This window comes from Bufo bufo, chromosome 8, assembly GCF_905171765.1.
Source record: "Bufo bufo chromosome 8, aBufBuf1.1, whole genome shotgun sequence".
Taxonomy (NCBI): domain Eukaryota; kingdom Metazoa; phylum Chordata; class Amphibia; order Anura; family Bufonidae; genus Bufo; species Bufo bufo.
Genome location: NC_053396.1, coordinates 63,663,256 through 63,687,370, shown reverse-complemented (window position 1 = coordinate 63,687,370; position 24,115 = coordinate 63,663,256).

Below are 24,115 nucleotides of genomic sequence, written 5' to 3'. Positions count from 1 at the left end.
GGATTCCGTGAGGGGTATGGTGAGTTCATGTGAGATTTTATTTTTTGACACAAGTTAGTGGAATATGAGACTTTGTAAGAAAAAAAAAAAAAATTCTGCTAACTTGGGCCAAAAAAATATCTGAATGGAGCCTTACAGAGGGGGTGATCAATGACAGGGGGGTGATCAATGACAGGGGGGGTGATCAATGACAGGGGGGGTGATCAATGACAGGGGGGTTGATCAATGACAGGGGGGTGATCAGGGAGTCTATATGGGGTGATCACCACAGTCATTGATCACGCCCCTGTAAGGCTTCATTCAGACGTCCGGATGCGTTTTGCGGATCCGATCCATCTATCAGTGCATCCGTAAAAATCATGCGGACATCTGAATGGAGCTTTACAGGGGGGTAATCAATGACAGGGGGGTGATCAGGGAGTCTATATGGGGTGATCACCACAGTCATTGATCACTCCCCTGTAAGGCTTCATTCAGACGTCCGGATGCGTTTTGCGGATCCGATCCATCTATCAGTGGATCCGTAAAAATCATGCGGACATCTGAATGGAGCTTTACAGGGGGGTGATCAATGACAGGGGGGTGATCAGGGAGTCTATATGGGGTGATCACCACAGTCATTGATCATGCCCCTGTAAGGCTTCATTCAGACGTCCGGATGCGTTTTGCGGATCGGATCCATCTATCAGTGCATCCGTAAAAATCATGCGGACATCTGAATGGAGCTTTACAGGGGGGTGATCAATGACAGGGGGGTGATCAGGGAGTCTATATGGGGTGATCACCACAGTCATTGATCACGCCCCTGTAAGGCTTCATTCAGACGTCCGGATGCGTTTTGCGGATCGGATCCATCTATCAGTGCATCCGTAAAAATCATGCGGACATCTGAATGGAGCTTTACAGGGGGGTGATCAGGGAGTCTATATGGGGTGATCACCACAGTCATTGATCACGCCCCTGTAAGGCTTCATTCAGACGTCCGGATGCGTTTTGCGGATCGGATCCATCTATCAGTGCATCCGTAAAAATCATGCGGACATCTGAATGGAGCTTTACAGGGGGTTGATCAATGACAGGGGTGTAATCAATGACAGGGGGGGTGATCAGGGAGTCTATATGGGGTGATAACCACAGTCATTGATCACGCCCCTGTAAGGCTTCATTCAGACGTCCGGATGCGTTTTGCGGATCCGATCCATCTATCAGTGGATCCGTAAAAATCATGCGGACATCTGAATGGAGCTTTACAGGGGGGTAATCAATGACAGGGGGGTGATCAATGACAGGGGGGTGATCAGGGAGTCTATATGGGGTGATCAGGGGGGATCAGGGGCTAATAAGGGGTTAATAAGTGACGGGGGGGGGGTGTAGTGTAGTGTAGTGGTGCTTGGTGGGACTTTACTGAGCTACCTGTGTCCTCTGGTGGTCGATCCAAACAAAGGGGACCACCAGAGGACCAGGTAGCAGGTATATTAGACGCTGTTATCAAAACAGCGTCTAATATACCTGTTAGGGGTTAAAAAAAACACATCTCCAGCCTGCCAGCGAACGATCGCCGCTGGCAGGCTGGAGATCAACTCTCTTACCTTCCGTTCCTGTGAGCGCGCGCGCCTGTGTGCGCGCGTTCACAGGAAATCTCGCCCATCGCGAGATGACGCATATATGCGTGACTCTGCGCAGGGCTGCCACCTCCGGAACGCGATCCTGCGTTAGGCGGTCCGGAGGTGGTTAAGGAGCAGAGGATTGTCTGAATACCCATCACTCGGAACGGAGCTAGAAGACCATTCAGAATAGGCCGGGACCATTTAGCACAAGCCGGGAAAGATCGCGATCACGTGACTGCACACGTCACCTTACAGACGCGCGAACCACGCCTCCCGGCGTCCTTGGCAACACGAGATGCACCGCCGACTCCTGGATTCAAGACAGCCGCCCAGGGAGAACTGATCAACGCCAGAGGACCGAAGACAGCATCGCAGGGTGAAGGGTAAGTGATCTCTGTAGCCAGAGACAGTGCGGGACGCCACACTCAGGCACAGAGCGCCCCTTCCTCCCACAGCATCCGCATAATAAGCATAACATCTATATACTACCACAATGTATTAATGTATATGCCTGCGGCTCTATGACAAATAACTGGTCCTTATATAACAAAAAAAGGCACATCACGTACTCTCCATTTAACAGCGGGAATCACATAAGGAGTCACAAGGCGCAGTATTCACTTATTTATCTCTATTTATCTCTTACTCAGAGGACATCACCACAAAAGAATATTACTATCCTATATAAGGAATAGAACGCATCATTCTTGAGACTATTATTTCATGAAAAGACTATTTTATATAAAAGGACAACTTTTTTAGCGCATCTTTCAGCGCACATTTTTATTTTTATTATTTTTTTTTTTTTTTTTATTCTTTTTATATGTTATTACCTCAATATTCCTAAATACCAGCTGGTGACCATTTAATCTCGACATCCATTACTCTTTACCTACCTAAAAGGACAGTTAGCTGTATTTTATTCCCCAATACGTTTTTTTCATACTATATACCACACCTTTGCCTCATTTTATCGACCAATTTTAATATATCCTACATCCATCATATATATAAATAAATTAATATATTGACCCAAATTAGAGTGTGTCTGCTTACTTATTTTCCTTCAATTTATCCACTCCTGACTGGGTGAGTCAGTTCTAGCAGCCTTGCACCTCGACCATTTGCCTGAGCAGTAGAGCCGTCTATTCCACCCCTTTTCTCTTTAGATACTGCATAGTGTTTGCCTCAGCTGTTGAAACGATACCAATAGTTTTTGTGTTAATTTTCTTGGGATCTATCTATAGCAGAGTTAACACCTCTAAGGTTGTCACAGTTGCTACCTGAAACTCATGTGTGGGGGTCTTGTAGGAAATGAAAAGTTTGATGTTAGGATGTATGGACTGTGAGTTTCAGGTAACAGCTGTCGTCCTGTGCTATGATCATAACCCACTTCAAGTTTCAATCTAATCAACGCTTGTGGACCTGCAGGAAAATGTATTGGGGGGGTGTTTTAATGAAATGGTTGTATAGTTGACAGGATGTACTCATGACAGCTGCACATTTATAGCAGGAATGTGACATTTCAGGTTTTTAATTCAAATTCAGTGAGTTGACTAAGCTGTCCAGTGTGGTGGGAGTTAAATTACACTCATGTATAAGAGCCGCACACACACAATGGGGTAAATTGCACTTACTTTTCATAGACATGCATACACTGTAAGCGTGGGCTGCAGTTATAAGAGTGCTTTTAATTTACATGGTAAAGCATTAAAATTAAATTAATGAACTTTTTTAAATGATTCAAAGTGATATCAAATAATAAAATTACATAAAAGTGTTATAAAACCGTATCAAGATGTTATAAATGGGATATAAAGTGTTAATAAAAGCTTATCATTTGATAAGGACTTATAAAGTGATATAAAAAGCTTATCATTTGATATAAAATTTATATTAAACCATATAAAATGATATGAAAATCATATCAAAGTGGGAGGCATTTAGGCGTGGTTTGGGGCAGCGAGGGGAGAAAATGGGCGGATCTGGGCGTTTCTTGGAGGTGTTATGGTGTGAAAAAGGGGCGGGGCACCTGTCACTTTGATTTTGACGAGACATGTCCAACCATACTACTTACACTGTTTGTTTCCATGGTTACAGACCACCCTGCAATCCATATATAGTGCTTGCACACTATAGGAAATTGCATCAGCCTCTCTGGTGGCCGGGACAATGGGAGCCCACATAGGCTAGTGCGTTTTCCTATATTGTGCAAGCACAACCACCACTGATGGATTGCAGGGTGGTATGTAACCATGGAAATGAGCAGTGTATAATGTGATGGAAAAATGAATCCAGCCAGCAAAGGAGGCAAAATGGATTATAACAATATATTAGTAAGTGGCTTATATTAACTTTCTCTGCATGATAAATGCCACTTACCGAAGTGTACAACCCCTTTAAGTGGTCTTCGAGTTCCTCTTTGATAATTCTCTAGGAAACCTTCACACCACTTTATAATGAAACCTATCAGTAACTATGAGCCAAGCGAATCATTTACCCTTAACACTTTATACACTGTGTCTTAATAGTCTGTTTACCATATGCACTAGAAGAGGTCCTGCTGCATTCACTAAATGGATCCATAAGAACCCATTTACTGGCTGATGCCAAAAGAATGCTCTCCCCACCCCTTACTCATGGGATTTAGGCCTTCTGCACACGAACGTATGGCTTGTTCAGTGTTTTGCGGTCCGTTTTTCATGGATCCGTTGTTCCGGTTTTTTTTTTCGTTGTGTTTCTGTTTAATTTTTCTGTTCCGTTTTTCTGTATGGCATATACAGTACACAGTAATTACATAGATAAAATTGGGCTGGGCATAACATTATCAATAGATGGTTCAGCAAAAAACGGAACGGAAACGGAAATCATACGGATGCATTTCCGTATGTGTTCCTTTTTTTTGCGGACCCATTGACTTGAATGGAGCCACGGAACTCTATTTGCGGGCAATAATAGGACATGTTCTATCTTTAAACGGAACGGAAAAACGGAAATATGGAAACGGAATGCATACGGAGTACATTCCGTTTTTTTTTTGCGGAACCATTGAAATTAATGGTTCCGTATATGGACCGCAAAAAACGGCCAGTAAACGGGAAAAAAAACGGTCGCGTGCAGGAGGCCTTAAGATGTATTGCTGCATGGACTAGTGCTGCAGACTATACTACTCCATGCAGTGGATTCCTGTGAAAAAACATATATCATCTTTTTTTTAACATGTGACAACATGGGTAAGGGAGGGGGGCAGGATGTTTGGAGAATAATATGAGACTTTTCAATAATGACATTGTTTTGTATTAACCCTTTCAGCCCCGGAGGGTTTTTAATTTTTGCGTTTTTGTTTTTCACTCCCTGCCTTTCTGGGGCGATAACTTTTTTTAATTTTTCCATTTACTGTATGAATGTTTTTTTTTTGTTGTGGGACAAATTGTACTTTCTAATGGCGTCATAATATTGCATAGGGCAGGGGTAGGCAACCTCCGGCACTCCAGGTGTTGTGAAACTACAATTCCCAGCATGCATACTTGCTCTGCTCTTCTCAGAACTCTCATAGAAATGAATGGAGCATGCTGGGAATTGTAGTTTCACAACAGCTGGAGTGCCGGAGGTTGCTGATCCCTGGCATAGGGTGTAGTGGGGAGCTGGAAAAATAATCCAAATGGGATGAAATTGAAAAAAAAAGCTAATTCTACAACAGTTTTTGTATGGGTTTCTTAGGGCATTTTTTGTGGGAGGTGAAGCAACCAAAAAAAGGGAATTGCCCATTTTGACTTTTTTTTCTCTTTTGCCATTTGCCAAATGGGAAAAATATATATTTTTACATTATAATTGGAGTGTATGAGGATTTCAATGTATTCTTATGGGGCCCTGGCAGGAGCTCCATAGAAACTAATGTGCAATAGCTTCGGTTCATTCCGAAGGACTGAAGCTGCCACGTAATGCCTCCGGCTTCCCCGATCTCCACCGGGGAGGTGGGGGTTGGGGGCCTAGCGCACGCTTCTGGGTTTTAACGCTTGACCATGGCATCTGAAAGGTTAAAAGTCCACGAACGACATTACATGCGGTCGCGGACTTTAGCCGCAGGTGTCTGCTGTATGAAACACCGTACATGTACGGTACTGGCAGGGCCGGTGCAAGGGTTTTTGCCGCCCTAGGCAAGATAAAAATTGCCGCCCCCCCCCCCTTATCAGATGATCTGCCCATATCATGACATCACATATGTTCCACCCCTTTCTCAGCTTTTAAATTAAAAGAACTGCTATGTTTCCCTTACGGTTAATCTAGCTTCTTGTAGCTGTCCCTTTTTGCAGAACGGAATTGCGGACCCGGATCCGCAATTCCGATCCTGAAAAAAAATAGAACATGTCCTATTCTTGTCTGCAATAGCGGACAAGAATAGGCATATTCTCTTAGTGCCGGCAATGTGCGGTCCGCAAAATGTGGAACGCACATTGCCGCTGTCCGTGTTTTGTGGATCCGCAAAACACACACGGATGTGTGAATGGACCCTAAATGTGAGGTAAATTAGTTTCCAATGTAGTATTAATAACTAAACAATTACATAATAAACATATTGCATTGTCTACTTACCACCAGGACAATAAGATGATCTGGTCTCTGGCTGCAGTCTGGCTCTGGGGACTCCCTCGTCACTCTCTCCCCCCCCCCCTCCCTCGTCACTCTCATTCTACCCCCCCCCTTGTCACTCATTTTACACCCCCCTCCTTGTCACTCATTTTACACCCCCCCCTTGTCACTCATTTTACACCCCCGCTCCCTTGTCACTCATTTTACACCCCCCCTTGTCACTCATTTTACACCCCCCTCCCTTGTCACTCATTTTACACCCCCGCTCCCTTGTCACTCATTTTACACCCCCCCTCCCTTGTCACTCATTTTACATCCCCCCTCCCTTGTCACTCATTTTACACCCCCCCTCCCTTGTCACTCATTTTACACCCCCCCTCCCTTGTCACTCATTTTACACCCCCTCCCTTGTCACTCATTTTACACCCCCCCCCTTGTCACTCATTTTACACCCCCCCCTTGTCACTCATTTTACACCCCCCCTTGTCACTCTCATTTTACACCCCCCCCTTGTCACTCTCATTTTACACCCCCCCTTGTCACTCATTTTACACCCCCCTCCTTGTCACTCATTTTACACCCCCCCTTGTCACTCATTTTACACCCCCCCTTGTCACTCATTTTACACCCCCCCTTGTCACTCATTTTACACCCCCCCCCTCCCTTGTCACTCATTTTACACCCCCCCCTCCCTTGTCACTCATTTTACACCCCCCCTCCCTTGTCACTCATTTTACCCCCCCCTTGTCACTCATTTTACACCCCCCCCTCCCTTGTCACTCATTTTACACCCCCCCCTCCCTTGTCACTCATTTTACACCCCCCCCTCCCTTGTCACTCATTTTACACCCCCCCCTCCCTTGTCACTCATTTTACCCCCCCCTTGTCACTCATTTTACACCCCCCCCTTGTCACTCATTTTACACCCCCCCCTTGTCACTCATTTTACACCCCCCCCTGTCACTCATTTTACACCCCCCCCTGTCACTCATTTTACACCCCCCCCTCCCTTGTCACTCATTTTACACCCCCCCCTCCCTTGTCACTCATTTTACACCCCCCCCTCCCTTGTCACTCATTTTACACCCCCCCCTCCCTTGTCACTCATTTTACACCCCCCCCTCCCTTGTCACTCATTTTACACCCCCCCCTCCCTTGTCACTCATTTTACACCCCCCCCTCCCTTGTCACTCATTTTACACCCCCCCTCCCTTGTCACTCATTTTACCCCCCCCCCCTTGTCACTCATTTTACACCCCCCCCTCCCTTGTCACTCATTTTACACCCCCCCTCCCTTGTCACTCATTTTACACCCCCCCCTCCCTTGTCACTCATTTTACACCCCCCCTCCCTTGTCACTCATTTTACACCCCCCCCTCCCTTGTCACTCATTTTACCCCCCCCCTTGTCACTCATTTTACACCTCCCCCCTTGTCACTCATTTTACACCCCCCCTTGTCACTCATTTTACACCCCCCTTGTCACTCATTTTACACCCCCCCCCCTTGTCACTCATTTTACACCCCCCCTCCCTTGTCACTCATTTTACACCCCCCCCCCCTTGTCACTCATTTTACACCCCCCCCTCCCTTGTCACTCATTTTACACCCCCCCCTCCCTTGTCACTCATTTTACACCCCCCCGGTCACCTCTAGTGTAGCGTGGCCGAGCTCTGTTCGGTCCGCGGTACAGGAGCATTTGTTTCTTGTACCCGGCCGGACTGAAAGGAAGTGCACACTAAGTGAGCACTTCCTGTCAGTCCGGCCGGGTACAGGAAACAAAAGCTCCTGTACCGCGGACCGAACAGCGCTCGGCCACGCTACACTAACAACAGCAGTAGCACAGGGCAGACACAGCAGGCTGCGCAGCACTGAGCCGGAGATTCTTTAGAGCGGCAAGCACTCAGGAGGCGCAGCATGAGGGGCGCCGCCGGCCGGCCGCCCGAACTTATATAACCAACTTTTTTTTTTTTTTTTTTTTACACCCCAAAAGGGCGCCCCCTGCTAGATGGCGCCCTAGGCGACTGCCTAAGTCGCCTTACTGGTGGCGCCGGCCCTGGGTACTGGTCAGGAAGAGGTTAAAAAATTACTGTTTATGCGGTCCCCTTATAAAAACCTTAAATTAGTTATCTGTTAGAAAGTATTACTATGCAATGAAAACCAAATTACGTACCGGTAATTCCCTTTTCATGAATCCTCCATGACGGCATACCATGAGAGATGACCCGCCTCCAACCAGGTAGGGACAGGAAGTATAAATTTGACTCTCCTCCGGCTCCTCCTCAGTGTCTTTCTAGATCGACAGCCTAGAGAGTGTTCTTTCAAATCTTTTCATTTATACCTTTTTTTTTTTTGCACACCATCACACACACCATCACCACCTATGTGTAGAACTATCATATTCTTATGAATGTGTATATATTTTATATATATATATGTTATATATATATATATATATTTATTTATTTTTTTGGGTGGGAAACCCCTATGCCGTCATGGAGGATTCATGAAAAGGGAATTACTGGTACGTAATTTGTTTTTTCCCTTTCATCCTCCATGACGGCATACCATGAGATATAACATATTAAACAACTAGGGGGGGATTATAGCTTGAATAACTTTCCTCCCAAAGGCTAGATCTTGACCTGCCTTAACATGGACTCTGTAATGTTTGATAAACGTATTAGGGCTAGACCAAGTGGCCGCCCTACAGATCTGCTCTAGTGAAGCGTTAGCCCTTTCTGCCCAAGAGGCAGAAACTGATCTTGTAGAATGTGCTGTAAAGGCTTCAGGAGGCGATTTTTCTAGCGCTTTATATGATTCTGAAATCGCCGTTTTAATCCATCTGGAAACAGTATTTTTTGTCGCTCTCTGCCCTTTATTTGTGCCAAGAAACTGAACAAATAAGGAGTCCGTCTTTCTGAAGGCCTTCGTAGATTCTAAATATATTAGAACTGCTCTGCGTACGTCCAATTTATGAAACCTCTCCTTCTGTTTTCGGGTTTTCACAAAACGAGGGGACCAATATTTCTTCTTGCCTGTGGAAATTAGACACAACTTTGGGAAGGAAGGAGTTATCCAATTTAAACGTAATTCTATCTGAAGAAATGACACAGAAAGGCTCATTAATCTTCAGGGCCTGGATTTCACTAACCCTGCGGGCTGACGTAATTGCTACTAAGAACAGGGTTTTTAGTGTTATATATTTTATAGAGACAGATGATAAGGGTTCAAAAAGACTTTCTATTAAGCCTGATAAAACTACATTGAGATCCCAGGGGGGAGTCATGGCTTTCAATGATGGTCTCAGTCTGTCTGCCCCTTTAAGGAATCTGATAACCCAAGCATGATTGGCAATTTTTTAAATCAAAAACTGCACTAAGAGCCGATACGATACCCTTAGTGTATTGGGACGAAGACCTTTCTCCAGCCCAGATTGTAAAAAACCTAGAACTGAAAGGACTGGAAATTTTTCAGGGGATACATTCTCTTTTATACACCAGGTATTAAAAGTTCTCCATACTTTATTATAGATTTTTGAGGTTATCTCCTTTCTGCTAGCCGACATAGTATTGATGACGGGATCTGACAGGCCTCTAGCTTTTAAAATCAACCTTTCAGGTTCCAGGCTGCTAAATGCAGCCTTTCCACCTCGGGATGGTGAACTGGTCCCTGCGACAACAAATCCTGATCCCAAGGAAGGATCCATGGACTTTGGATGGACATGATCTTTAATAGTGGAAACCATGATTTCTTGGGCCATAAGGGGGCTATCAGAATAACGTGAGCCCTGTCTTGCCTTATCTTCTTTATCGTAAGCCAGATGGAAATTCCATTTTATTGAAAAGGCATCTATCCCTTCGCTTCCGTCTCTTGGATTGAGGGAAAGGAAACAACCTACTTTTGCGTTTGTGGCTGACGCAAAGAGGTCTATCTGGGGAACCCCCCATTTTTTGGTTATTTGGTGAAAAACTTGTTTCTTCAAACTCCATTCTGTTTGATATATCTTGACCCTGCTTAGGAAGTCTGCTTTTACGTTTAAGCTTCCTTTTAAATGGACTGCTGAAAGGGATCTTATATTTCCTTCTGCCCAGGAAAAAATCTTTTCTGTTATTTGGCTCAGACATTGGCTCCTTGTTCCACCTTGATGGTTTAAATATGCCACCACTGTTGTGTTGTCTGATCTTATTTGGACATCTTTTCCTTCTATATATTGACTCGCCACTTTTTTTGTCTCCCAAACGGCCATCAATTCCTTTTGGTTTGAGGACAAAGTCTTTTGGTGGTCTGCCCAGGCCCCTTGGAAATAGTGATGAGAGTAATGCGCTCCCCACCCCCAAGGACTTGCATCTGTTGTGACAAACACCTGTTCTTCCGAATTCCATGGAATTCCCTGGCATAGGTGATTTACTTGTTTCCACCACAGAAGAGACTGGTTTACTGCAAAGGTAATCAGAACTGTTTGTTCCAATGAACATTGGTTTCTGTCCCAGCAGGTTAATACCCAGTGTTGCAGAGTTCGAGAGTGGCACTGAGCCCACTTTACCGCAGGAATGCAAGAGGTTAAAGTCCCTAGTAGTATAATAGCCTCTCGTATCGAACAAGATGGATGACTTTGAAACCTTGAGACTTTTTCTACCACTCCCGAAACTTTTTGCTCTGTAAGTGACGTCCTCTGACGAGTGGTGTCCAGGGAGAGGCCCAAGAAAATTATTTCCTGGGACGGGACCGGCTTTGATTTTTCCCAATTTATTAGCCATCCCTCTAGATACAGCGTCTGGCAGGTCACTAAGAGATTGTTCTCCAGTGACTGTCTTGTCTCGCCTACTATCAGTAGATCGTATAGATAAGGAACAATCAGGATGTTTCTCCTTCTCAAGTTGGCCATCAGCTCCAGCATCACCTTTGTGAAGACTCTTGGGGCCGAGATTATTCCAAAGGGTAATACCTGGAACTGAAAGTGGAGCAGATCTTTCCCCAAATAGACCGCTATCCGCAGGAATTTTTGAGACTGTTTGCATACCGGAATATGGTAGTATGCATCTCTTAAGTCTATGGAGGCCAAGAAGTCTCCCTTTTTTAGCAGATTCACGGTTGATCTTATTGTTTCCATTTTGAATTTGTTGTATTGTATTAACTTGTTCAAGTTTTTTAGGTTTATTATTAACCGATATTTCCTGTCCGTTTTTTTTACTAGAAAAACAGTTGAATAATATCCCTGACCTTTTTGAGAAGGTGGAACCGGAATTATGTCTTTTTGAGCTAGTAGCTTCCGAATCCCTTCTTCCAGATTTGTTTGAAGAACGGTTGTTTTTTTAATTGGAGTTACCCTGAAAATATTTGAGGGAGGAGGAAGACGGAAAACTATTTTGTAGCCTTCTGATATTATATTTAAAACCCAAGGGTTTGTTGTAATCTTTTCCCAATAGTGTAGAAAAAAACTTAATCTCCCTCCTACCTGAGCACTGGCGTCATTGCTTTGACGGTTCCGTATTCTTTGTAGAGAACAAGTATCCTCTACTCTTCTGGTTTCTTCCCCTTGACCAGCTCGAATCCCTATTCGTTTTCTTTGCTTGGAAGGGGGTCCCTTTTTTAACCCTCCGAAAGGGAAATTTCCTTTTTCCGGAGTCCCTGGGAAAGGTTTTCTTTGAGTCGGAAGCCTTTTCTAGGATGGATTCTAAATCTTCCCTAAACAACAAATTACCATGAAAAGGCAAGGTACATAATTTTAGTTTTGAACTGACCTCTCCCGACCAAGACTTTAACCAGAGGGACCTTCTTGCCACAACCGCTAACCCAGATGCCTTTGCAGCTATCCTGACTGATTCCGCAGTGGAGTCCGATAGGAAATCCACAGCTTTAATTAAGAGCGGAAAGGAATCTTTTAGACTATCATATGAATTTCCGCTTTTCAGCAAGGATTCTAACTGCGTGAGCCATTTCTTTAGTGATCTGGATACTGATGTTGCAGTTAGGTTTGGTTTAAACAGGGCCGCACAAGCTTCCCATGTTTTTTTGAGGGTTTGATCCGTCTTTTTATCCATGGGGTCCCTTAATGATCCCATATCCTCAAATGGTAAGGCGTTTGGACCTTTCACTAATTTAGATAGGGAAACGTCTATCTTAGGACAAGTTGTTAAAAGGGCCTCATCTTCACTAGAAAAAGGGAGCCGTCGCCTTATTGTTTTAGGAATGAACAATTTCCTATCCGGGGATCTCCATTCCCTTTTAATTAGATCGTGCATATTTTTATGTCCCGGAAAGCCTTGGTTAGACCTCTGCTCAAATCCACTGAACATCTTGTCATGGACTGATCTGCGGACCTTTTCCTCAGAAAAATCCATAGTGGCCCTAACCGCTTTAATTAACTCTCTGGTATCCTTTGATGAAAAAAGATAGTTTTTAAATTCTGAATCAGATCCAGAATCTTCGGACCCGAGTTCTCCTGATTCGGAGTCTTCCTCTAATTCTGAATCAGATGTTTTTGTCGCTGGTCCCTGCGCCTGTTTGGAGCAGGAAGGGATTAATGAGGTATCTGACATAGCAGCCCTGATTTCTTCCCTAATTGTGTTTTTAAGTTCTTCCTTTAAGGATGGAACTAATTCCTTAGAAATATTGTCAGTGCACTTTTTACAAACATTCCTAGTAGAGGAATCTGAAAGTTTAACAGAACAGATACTGCACTTTTTTGCCCTCTGACTAGTTTTAGCTTTCAGAGCACTCTCTTTCTCACTCTGCACACATACAGAAAGAAAGAAAACATATAAGGGTTAAATAACAGAATATACTGCCTTAACCCTTGTCCTGGTGGCATTACTCACAGGTACAGACCCCTGAGTGGTCTCCATAACTTCACCTGGATCCAGCATGTTTCAGGGTAACAAGCAAGCTTACTGTTCCCCCTTAAATAGCTTTACCTTAAGACCTCAGATCAGAGGACGACCTCCGTCATAATCCTGCACGATTTTTTAATCTCCCGCCGCCGCCGGCATGCGATCCACCGCTGGAAGTGCTCTCAGGCCCCATACCGGAAGTAAGCCTGTGGAACGCTTCGTGGAACGCATGGAGCGCGTCCACTTCCGGTGACGACACTGTGAGCGCCGGCCATGCCGGGTCGCAGTGTGGAGCTTAGCAACTGACCGGAGGGACTCCCTGAGTGTCCGGTCCCACGTGGACCTGTCTGCCCGCGCTAGCAGCAGGTAAGAGACAGGTCTTCAGAGCCCGTTTCTCCCAACTAGGGTTCGGACTCTGCTGCCTCCTCACATGGTATCCTCTTCTTTCTTCATGGTCGGCGACCATAAGGGAAAACCCTATCTCCTTCCTGGAGGGACAGGAAGACACTGAGGAGGAGCCGGAGGAGAGTCAAATTTATACTTCCTGTCCCTACCTGGTTGGAGGCGGGTTATCTCTCATGGTATGCCGTCATGGAGGATGAAAGGGAAAAAGGGCATTTAAAATTAAATATTGCAATATGCAGTACATGCAATAAAAATACTGTTATGTTTTTATGTACACACATTTTCATCTCTGGTAGTGCGCTCTGCTTTTTTTATGTCGCCAAAATCCAGGTCCACCTTCTCCTGCATTCAGTGGTTGATTGACATGTTCAGTAGCTTCCCTGCTCCCTTCCTCCTTTGGCCTCATGCACATGGCCGTGTTCCGTGGCCGAGAGCGGTCCGTTGTAACCCGGCCGGGATTCCTGCTAACAGCAGGAGCGCACAGCGTCATTGGTTGCTATGACGCTGTGCGCTTCATGCCGCCGCTGCTGTACAGTAATACACTCATATGATCTATACGAGTGTATTACTGTACAGCAGCAGTGGCATGAAGCGCACGGCGTCATAGCAACCAATGACGCCGTGCGCTCCTGCTGTCAGCAGGAATCCCGGCCGGGTTACCACGGACCGCTCTCGGCCGCGGAACACGGTCGTGTGCATTCGGCCTTTCAGTGCTGGTGTAGTGATCTCATAGTGAAGCAGGTGAAGTGGCCCCAACACTTTTCATTCATTTGACATAGGTTTAACAGTGGAAAACAAATGTGTGGTGGTGGGGTGTGACATTACACACCAATGTATTATATTTGGTGCAATTTACTTGTGGAATTGCTGAGGCTGTGTGTAAGGGACTATGCAGGATTGGATGTGGCTAACAAAAGCTGATTGCATTGCACTCTTAGAATATGTAGATCTGTAAGGGCTCATGCACACAGCTGTTGCCCGGCCGTGCCCATATTACAGCTCGCGAACAGCAGGTCCGTAATATGCCGGCACCAGCTGTGTGCACTCAGCATCCCGGATGCGTACCCATTCAAGTGTTCCTGGAGGTCGGTGAGTAACTGGAAGCACTCCGTAATGCTTCCGTGTCTCATTGGGTTTTTCTCCGTGCCTCCGCACCGCATAAAAATAGAACATGTATTATTTTTTGCAGTGCAAACGGATCACAGACCCATTCAAATTGAATGGGTCTGGATCCATCTGCGGAATCTGCACGGATGTTGCCTGTGCATTGGGGACCACAAATTGCGGTCTCCAATGCACAGAATGGCAGACCAACGAACATGTGCATGAGCCCTAAGTTTGTGCCCAGTGATGAGATTTCCTTTCTCAAGGGAAGTCAACCATACTGCTGCTGTTCATCCAAATCAAAAGATATCACATGCAGGCCCCTCTCTGATAGCTCTGCAAGATGAGCTGAGATCCTTCTGCCAGACAGTACTGGCAGAGAGCCAATCAGCATGAGAAGCTATATAATTCTGTTATAAAGGATAGCATTAGCATTGAACACATAGTTTAAGTAGCACTGCATGTTGATAAGGAATTTTGGCTGCATCTTAGGGTCCATTCACACGTCTGTAAAATGTTTTGAGGATCCACAGTTCTGCAAAACACGGACACGGCAATGTGCGTTCTGCATTTTGCGGACCGCACATCACTGGCACTAATAGAATATGCCTATTCAATTGCAGACAAGAATAGGACTTTTTTTTTTTTTCGGGAACGGAGCCGGGGTCCGCAATTCCGTTTCGCAAAATGCAGAATGAAATTGTGGACGTGTGAATGGGGCCTTATGCTGTACTTCCAGGGAAAAGAATACCTATTTTATGCAATATAAGGTGTTATTATGTTATAAGTTCATGAGCATCTTCTCATAAACAGTCCTGCTGGACTATCATGGCTGCAAAGTGTCTGTTTTCCTCTGCAGTAGTGAACAGCTCCCAGACAACATACCAATGCTGACATTAATCATAAACTATAGTCCCAAGTGCAACTGTAGTCTATGCCATATATATAAATATATATATATATTTGTGTTCGTGGCTAAAAGTTGGACTTGGGCAGGCGTGCCCGTCTCGATATCTAACCGGCTGAGTTGTGCCTGGAGCCGGGTACGAGAGCAGCCTATAAGGGGGCAAAAAGGAAACCAAGGTAGTTAATTCAAGGACATTATTGAATCATAATACCAGAGAATGAAAAGCTTGCGAAATTTCTATCTGTGGGTTTGGTATGTACCTGGTGAAGTATGACGAGCGCCAGCGTCCCATTCTCTGGATGACATGATCAGGGACCCTGTGCTTGGAAGCTGCGGATGCAGCTCCGAAACGGAAGGAATGGCCAGAGATTGAGCTGGGGTCGAAACCTAAGCCTGATGCAAATGTACGGATATGGCACATGAATTGCGCAGAGGTGAGAGGGCCATTGAGATGAGGTAGCAGTGGGCTGTTAGGGGGAGCTTCACAGATGGCGTGCATAAGCTGCCTGAAAACTTGTACCGGGCACCAATTATTGCCAGCTTGGAAGAATTTTACCTCAACTGGGGGACCTGTCTGGCTTGTCTTAGTGGACAATAACGTGAGCGTATAGTGGCCCTGGCTCCACACTAGTTGCTCTTTTAACAGACCGCTGCGCCCAGCTGAACTGCAAGTGAATTCAACTGGCATAAGGAACCCGTAGAAGCCCAGGTACATAGCAGCTTTGATGACCAAGCTGGAGAAGGGCCCAAAAGAGTCGCCATCAAGGGCTGATGACATCCTCCGGAACATCTTGCCTGTGACCGCCTGTCTATGGGAAGGGGGATTGACCCTGCCTTTCTGGACCCCACGCAAGGTGGCCTTGACTGCATGCGATGAAAAAATGGAGCCCCCTCCCGGGTTACGGAGCATGGTGTGGTGTTGGATGCCCGCAAGGTACAACTTGATGGTGTTATGCGAGAGATGTAAATGGTGATGACAATGGGCGATGAAGGCCATGATGTACGGGATGTCCGCTAGCTCGCCCTGTGGGAGCAGTCTGGAAAAATCCTGGTAGGTTCTCAGGCCAGATTGGTAGTTCCTGGCCCCTTGCTGAGGAGACGAGAGCACTTAGTCCATGGTCAGGGAACTGAATGCCGGGGTGGATCATCTGAGCGGATCGGCTTCGGGCATGACCTGGAACAAAAGGGGGAAATTAAACCGGGATAATGCGTCTGCCGCAATGTTTTGCTGGCCCGGAATGTGGCTGCAGTGCAAATGGAAATTGTGAGAAAGGGCAAGCCAGACCAGCCGCCGCAAAAGTGACATAATTTTTTGGGACTTAGCCCTACCTTTGGTTAATATGCCAACTAGAGCCTGATTGTCAGTGACGGACATCACCGGCGTGTTGGCCCAGTGATGACCCCAGGCCTGAGCGCCTGCGACAATGGGGTATAATTCCAACAGGGAGGAGGTGCTGATGGATTCGGCATCCGCCAGGACGGACATGGGCCAGTGGTCAACCAGCCAATGGTGACCCCAAATGGCTGCGTAAGCGCAGGAAGCGGCAGCATCCGAAAAGATAGTAGGGAAGGAGGGCGACCATGGAGGGACGAAGAGGGAGATGCCGTTCCACCGGGAGAGGAACAACTCCCACATGGCCAGGTCCTCCATTGCATGGCTGTCCAAATGGATGACGCTGTCCTGGTCGGGCGCCGAGAGAAGAAGCTGGAGTAGCCTCGATACGAACGTCCTGCCCTGGGGCATGATCCTAGAGGCGAAAATGAGCCGGCCCAGAAGAGATTGTAACTCGATTTTTTGGAGGCACCCGGAGGAGGCAGTGTGGGAAATAACCTCTCGGCACTGGGCGAGCTTCTCTTCCGGGAGGCTGGCTTGCATGCTGACGGAATCTAGGATGATGCCCAGGAATGAGACCCTAGTGGCGGGACCTTCAGTCTTGGCCTGGGCGACCGGAACCTCTAGACTGGCGAATATCTCAAGAAGGGTGGCGAGAATGCCAGATATGCCCTGCGGGCCCTCAATGATCAGAAAGTCATCCAGGTAATGGATGACTGTCTGCAGTCCGCCGTGATAGACCAAGATCCAGTGTAGCGCCTTGGCGAACTGGTCGAACAACCAAGGGCTACTTTTAGAGCCGAAAGTGAGCCTGTTAGCGAAGTAATATTGGCCGGCCCACTTGATGCCATAGTACTGCCACAACTGAGGTTGGATGGGGAGGAGCTTGAATGCATCCGCAATGTCTGCCTTTGCCAACCAAGCGCCTCTGCCATACAACAAAATGGCTCGTATGGCGTTGTCTATGGAGGAATACTTCATGTAGAACTCTTCAGAAGGAATGAGTGAATTAAGGCTAGGAATAGCAGAAACATGAGGGGCGAACAGGTCATAGATCAACCTTTTTTTATTAGTGTTTTTTTTTTGGACACCAGGCCGATAGGGTTGATGCGCCATGATTGAAAGGGTATGGATGGAAAGGGACCTATAAGGAAACTTATCTACCTCAGACTGAATTAACTCGCTCGTTGCTGTTGGATCCCTGGTGGCTGATAGAAGATTCCTGTCCTCCAAAGGGACCTGCGGTAGTGCAATAAGTCCAGTGTGGAACCCTTCCGAGAAGCCTGCCAACAGGAACGCCACAAAGTTCTCATTGTGGTGGTCCCAGAGGAGAGCCGCCAAGAGGTCCACATTAATGTCAGCTAGTCAGGATTCTTTAGCCGCCCTCTTGGGACAGGAGGAACGAGGGTGGGCCCTAAAACACAAGGAGCAAACGTGGAGGGATCTGCAACTGCCATAGGAGCAACCACCTGTATTGAAATTATTACAGATTTGGCTCCTTCCCAGGTAGAAGATGGACCGGCCGAGCTTGTCGGTGGAGGGGGTGGCCTGCTGGGTCCCGGAGGACCCCGGGAGAGCCCTGTCCTGAGCGGTGTGGGCGGTATTTGGGCACCATTCGGAGGTATGAAAAATGGACTGGCACATCACGCAGGTGGGTGCCCTGAGCCCCGCATAGTGACGGCAGAATAGTTCTGTGTCAATGGTGGCCCAGCTGGTGACATACTGAAACTGAGCCAAAGCTGCTGCCGCTTTTGCAGAGAAAGAACGATGGTAATCGTAGAAGGCCGAACCTCCATACTTGTGACGCAGGTCAGCTCTCCAGCTCTTCCCTTCTCTCCGGTTGTGCGGTGCAGACAATGTCCCTAAAGAGGCTGAACGCCAGGACAAACTCCGGAATGGATAACTTGTGGTTAAGCCGAGAGTCCTTGGCCCTGAGGACTACGGACACATCCCCACAATTGATCACCCTGTTTTCGGGTACATCTTGGGCGGCAATGAGAACCGACGCAAGATTAACATCTTTCCCTGCCAGAATGTCTCTTTTGAGATTGTCTGGGATAAAATGCGAGGGGGCCACTTGGGGAATAAGCCTGGGTGTACCTGGTGTCAGCCAAACCGAAGTGGAGGGTGTGGCCAGTGGGGCGGGTGCTGTTGGTGCCTCGGATGGCCGGAACTCCAGTTCTGATACTCTTGCTCGGACGTCAGCCACCGAGTCGACCAGTGAGTTCAAGGTGGACTGTAGCTGCACCAGCGAGAGCTGGATAGATGATGTGTCCGGTTGAACCCCGGAAGAGTTTGGGCTGGTCATGAGGAGCTTATATAGCTCTGCCTTTCGGGCGGAGGCTGGATGCGAGATGCCCCTCCTGTTATGCTCCGCCAGTAACTTTGGAATGGTCCAACTCCTTAGTGACGATGGACCGGCTTGGCCTGAAACGACTGTTTCAGGGACAGAAAGACTGTCATCTATATCGGAGGCCCGAGACATGATTGACCTGTGGAAACATAAATTGCGTGACAAACAAAAAAATATATATAAAAAAAAGAAAGGGTGATGGAGTAAAAGGACCGCAAAGGTGTGAGGGTGAAGATATAAACGTACCCGAATACAGAACACTAACACGGACTAGCAGAAAAACCGACCTGCCCGGATAGATGAAGAATCTAATTAACTGAGAAACATTGACCCGTTGGGCTCACCGAGGATGTCAGTGAGCACTTACCTGTACAGGACTGACTGGAACCTGGGAATAGGCTAGAACCTGAAAGAAAAAAAAGGGGGATAGGCGAAAACTTGAGAGTGCAGAACGAGGGATGACCCCAGACCTGTTGAGCCAGGCGAACTGGCCAGGATGGGGCGCACCCCTGGAGTCAAATAAACTATCTGAGCGTATCAGATTGGCCATTGACAGAAGAAAGCCACCTGAGCGTACCAGGTGGCAGAAGGGAGAGATGGCGCGTTGCCATGAGACAGAAGCTGCGCGTAGCAGTGGCCCGCGAAGGGTGGAAGACATTACATAACGGACCTGCGAGCCAGGTGGACAAAGAGCGTGGAAGAAACCTGAGGATCAGGCGGAAAGGTGGCCCCGTAGGCTGCGCTAGATCCGACAGAACGACTGCCAGCTAGTGGAAAGGTGCGAGGAGACCCACGTACCAATTGAAGGTGAGTAGGCAAGGAGGACCTGGGCATACCAGGAACGAACTGTGCCCTGGGCGAACCAGGGGTCGACAATGTGACAAAACAAGACAAGCGACCATGCCCATTGAACAATCAGGGGCCTAGGAAGTGGCTACGGACACAAGGACAACAGTGACCTGGGCGTACCAGGCAGACGGTGACAGGCCTGGGCGTGACCAGGTAGAGAAAAAGCGTAGAAAGAGAGCCAGGGCGATCCCAGCAAGAGGGAGACGACATGAGCGTATCAGGGAGGTGGCTTATTTGAAATTTTTTATTTTTATCTTTTTACCTGGGACCCAGCGTGACCCCAGAAGGAAGCCACGAGTCCCACCAGCCACTGCGAGAAGAACGGCGGGCACTAGATGTGGCGTGCGGGACCCAAGCCCCCCCCACGGGAGCCAGACGCTAAGCGGTGAACCGCAATGGGGCCAGGAGGCCGGGCTGCTGGCCGCCCACAAAGCTATACTTAGGGAAGGCGGGGAGCCGCGTGCGCTCCACGGTGGAACGCACGCCGGCGGCCGCGGCATTGGTGATTCAGTGGTGTGTTAGTTGTGGCAGCCAGGGTGCGATGATGCGATCAGCGGGGCACCAGAAAGCAAAGCTCAGAGGGGGAAGCCTCCAACTTACCCCCGTGTAACGCGGAAGCTGCAGTGTGAAGCGGCCGGGACGGCAGAGAGGAGCAGATGCGATTCCTCTATCCGGAAGTCGATAACCGGAACGCCTGCTGGGTAAGAGTGAGAGGGGTTGATATAGGCTCAAGCCCCTCCCACAAATGCAGGCTGAGCTTCAGCCTTAACTAACTTGTGGTCAGGGCTACGGCCAAGAGATAGTCGAAGAACCCTAGGGAGAGAAACAACGGGAACAACCTAACCCAGCTAGGCGTTTCTTAGCTAACCTAACTAAATGGCTTGTTGTGTGCCCTAAGCCATGATCGTTGGTAGGCCTATAAGTGGGCATACCCTGTGGGAATGAGAAGATAAGGGAGGGAGGGTGGGGCACCTGAGAACACACGCCTGTGAGTGAGGCTGTGGCTCGTATATGAAGAGCCTCCGCCCCTCCCACAAATGCAGGCTGACTAATCAGCCTTACCAACTTGTGGTCATGGCTATGGCCAAGAGATATCCAAAGAACCCTAGGGAGAGAAACAACGGGAACAACCTAACCCAGCTAGGCGTGTCTTAGCTAACCTGACTAAATGGCTTGTTGTGTGCCCTAAGCCATGATCGTGGGTAGGCCTATAAGTGGGCAAAAACCAAGCCAAGTAGTGTAGAAAAGGAACTCGAATGGCATGTGCAAACTAATCCCCAAGCCAACTGCAAGGCGTCAGGGATCTAAAGCAAAAAATTTGGGGTGTATGAGGCAAGGCCAGAAGGAGACCTACAACCCATCTTGTGGATGACAAGGCCAGAGCCATGATGCTCAATATTGCGGATACTGCCCCAAAGCAGAATGGAGGAACGGGAATACGTTGTGAAATGGATCATGAAAACCAACTGAACCTTGTAAAGTTTTGGTTCTAGGGAGTACTGGCAATGCCCTAGCCTCAGGAGATCGTGGGACAGAAACCTAACTGCCTAGACTATGCAGGAATGAGGGCCAAAAAGAACTATGTAGATAGGAAGAGAATCCTTGAATAGTTCCCCAGACAACAGCCATCTGCTAGCCATGGTCCGCGCGTTGTTCTACTGTGTGCCCCTGAGAATTGTTTTAACGCTTGAGACGTGAAGACCGACCTACTATCTGAATCTTCTACCGTGAGGAAATGCTGAACCTTGTCCAAAACCCGATTCAACGTGTTTGTAGGGAGTCTGAGGTTAGTGCGTCAAGAAGCTATGAAGCCATAATATACAAGATTCTGTCTATGCCCTCCCATGAGTGAGGGAATGCAATTGCAATGAAGCTACCGGCGAAAATGAATTCCTGGTCGTGGTAAAAAGGCAAAGACTTTGCGCGGGGACCTGGTTGACAAGATATGATCGACTACGATCAGAGACTAAAATGCTAGAGGGAATTACCCTACTTGTTCCTCCTCTGTCAGGACCTGAACGAAAGCATGAACAATTAAAGCAAGACAAAATATCTGCGTAAGACATGACAATGATGCTGTAGGGCGAACCGGACCAATTTGCGGTCAAAACATAAAGTGAGCGATCAACATGGATTATTAGGAAATTAGGGAAGCAGGTATGTATGTGTAACATACGGGCCAAATCAGCCCAGATGGACAACCAACCAGGCAATCAGCCCAGCAGGACTGAAAACATCGGGCCCCAGGAGCCATGGGGCCAAAGCCATCATCGAGCCCCCGAAGCCATGGGGCTGAGTTTTATTTTATTTTTTTTATCAAGAAATTATAACTATATTAAGTGACCTGAATAAGGTGCAGGTGAAATTAAACCATGAGCCTGACCGATGTGGCAGGCGATACCTAAGATAAACTACGTGGCCTGAATGACATGCAAGGTGAAATATCGTTAGGAATGAGACCTGACCGACGTGGAAGGGGACCCCCAACATGAATTCAACTGCATGACCTGAAAAGACAAAGAAAAACGTGACAGAAAATGGAGATAATAACGGACATTAACTAAAATGAACCTAAATAACATAAGCTGGCAAGCAGGTAAAGATGTGAGTCATTCAAAACCAAAAGCATAGCTGCACAGGTGGACAGACAACCATTGGTCGGACCCCTGAAGCCATGGGGCCGAAGCAACCACCAGGGGCCCATGGGGCCAGGCGGCCGCCGGGATGCGAACCTTAGAATTGAGGACGGCTGGGGAAAAAATTGGGGCTTAACCCGACGGGTTTAGTAATCAACTGGTACTCGATAACCTAGAAAGAGAAAGACAAGGAGTAAAGCTCTTATTGAAATGAGGCTGAAATGAACCGCAAGTACTAATCTGTAAAATTTAAATGAACAAAAGAAAACTTCTGAAAGGTGTGCCATGAAAAATAGTATCAGATGGACGTATGACCTACCAATGTCGATGACAATTGTGAAATCCTCTAAGCCAAGAGCCACTCCAGCGAGCCTCCTATGGCGGGAGCAATGCGTGCGATTCCCCTATGGCGGGAGCCATGCGTGCAATTCCCCTATGGCGGGAGCCATGCGTGCAATTCCCCTATGGCGGGAGCCATGCGTGCAATTCCCCTATGGCGGGAGCCATGCGTGCAATTCCCCTATGGCGGGAGCCATGCGTGCAATTCCCCTATGGCGGGAGCCATGCGTGCAATTCCCCTATGGCGGGAGCCATGCGTGCAATTCCCCTATGGCGGGAGCCATGAGTGCGATTCCCCTATGGCTGGAGCCATGCGTGCGAGTCCCCTATGGCGGGAGCCATGCGTGCGAGTCCCCTATGGCGGGAGCCATGCGTGCGAGTCCCCTATGGCGGGAGCCATGCGTGCGAGTCCCCTATGGCGGGAGCCATGCGTGAGAGTCCCCTATGGCAGGAGCCATGCGTGAGAGTCCCCTATGGCGGGTGCCATGCGTGCGAGTCCCCTATGGCGGGTGCCATGCGTGCGAGTCCCCTATGGCGGGTGCCATGCGTGCGAGTCCCCTATGGCGGGTGCCTTGCGTGCGAGTCCCCTATGGCGGGTGCCATGCGTGCGAGTCCCCTATGGCGGGTGCCATGCGTGCGAGTCCCCTATGGCAGGAGCCATGCGTGCGAGTCCCATATGGCAGGAGCCATGCGTGCGAGTCCCATATGGCAGGAGCCATGCGTGCGAGTCTCTTATGGCGGAAAAAGTATCAGATGTCCGTGCAAACTACGAATGACAATGCCAGTCGTGAGGTCCTATAAGCGAACAGCCACTCGTGCGAGTCTTTATGGGAGGAGCCATGCGTGCGAGTCTCTTATGGCAGGAGCCATGCGTGCGAGTCTCTTATAACGGAAAAAAGTATCAGATGGCCGTGCGAATTACAAGTGTCGGTGCCAATCGTGAGGTCCTATAAGCGAAGAGCCACTCGGGCGAGCCTCTTATGTTGTTTTTTTTAAAACCTTGGAGACTCGCATAACCATGACCCCCTCCAACAGCAAACCTGGGACACTAACCAGCCTACAACCATGTCATACCCCTAACAAACAAAACATGAAAAATGGTCATGGGGCCCCCGGAGCCATGAGGCCGGATCAGTCATAGGGTCAAAGCGAGAGGGATG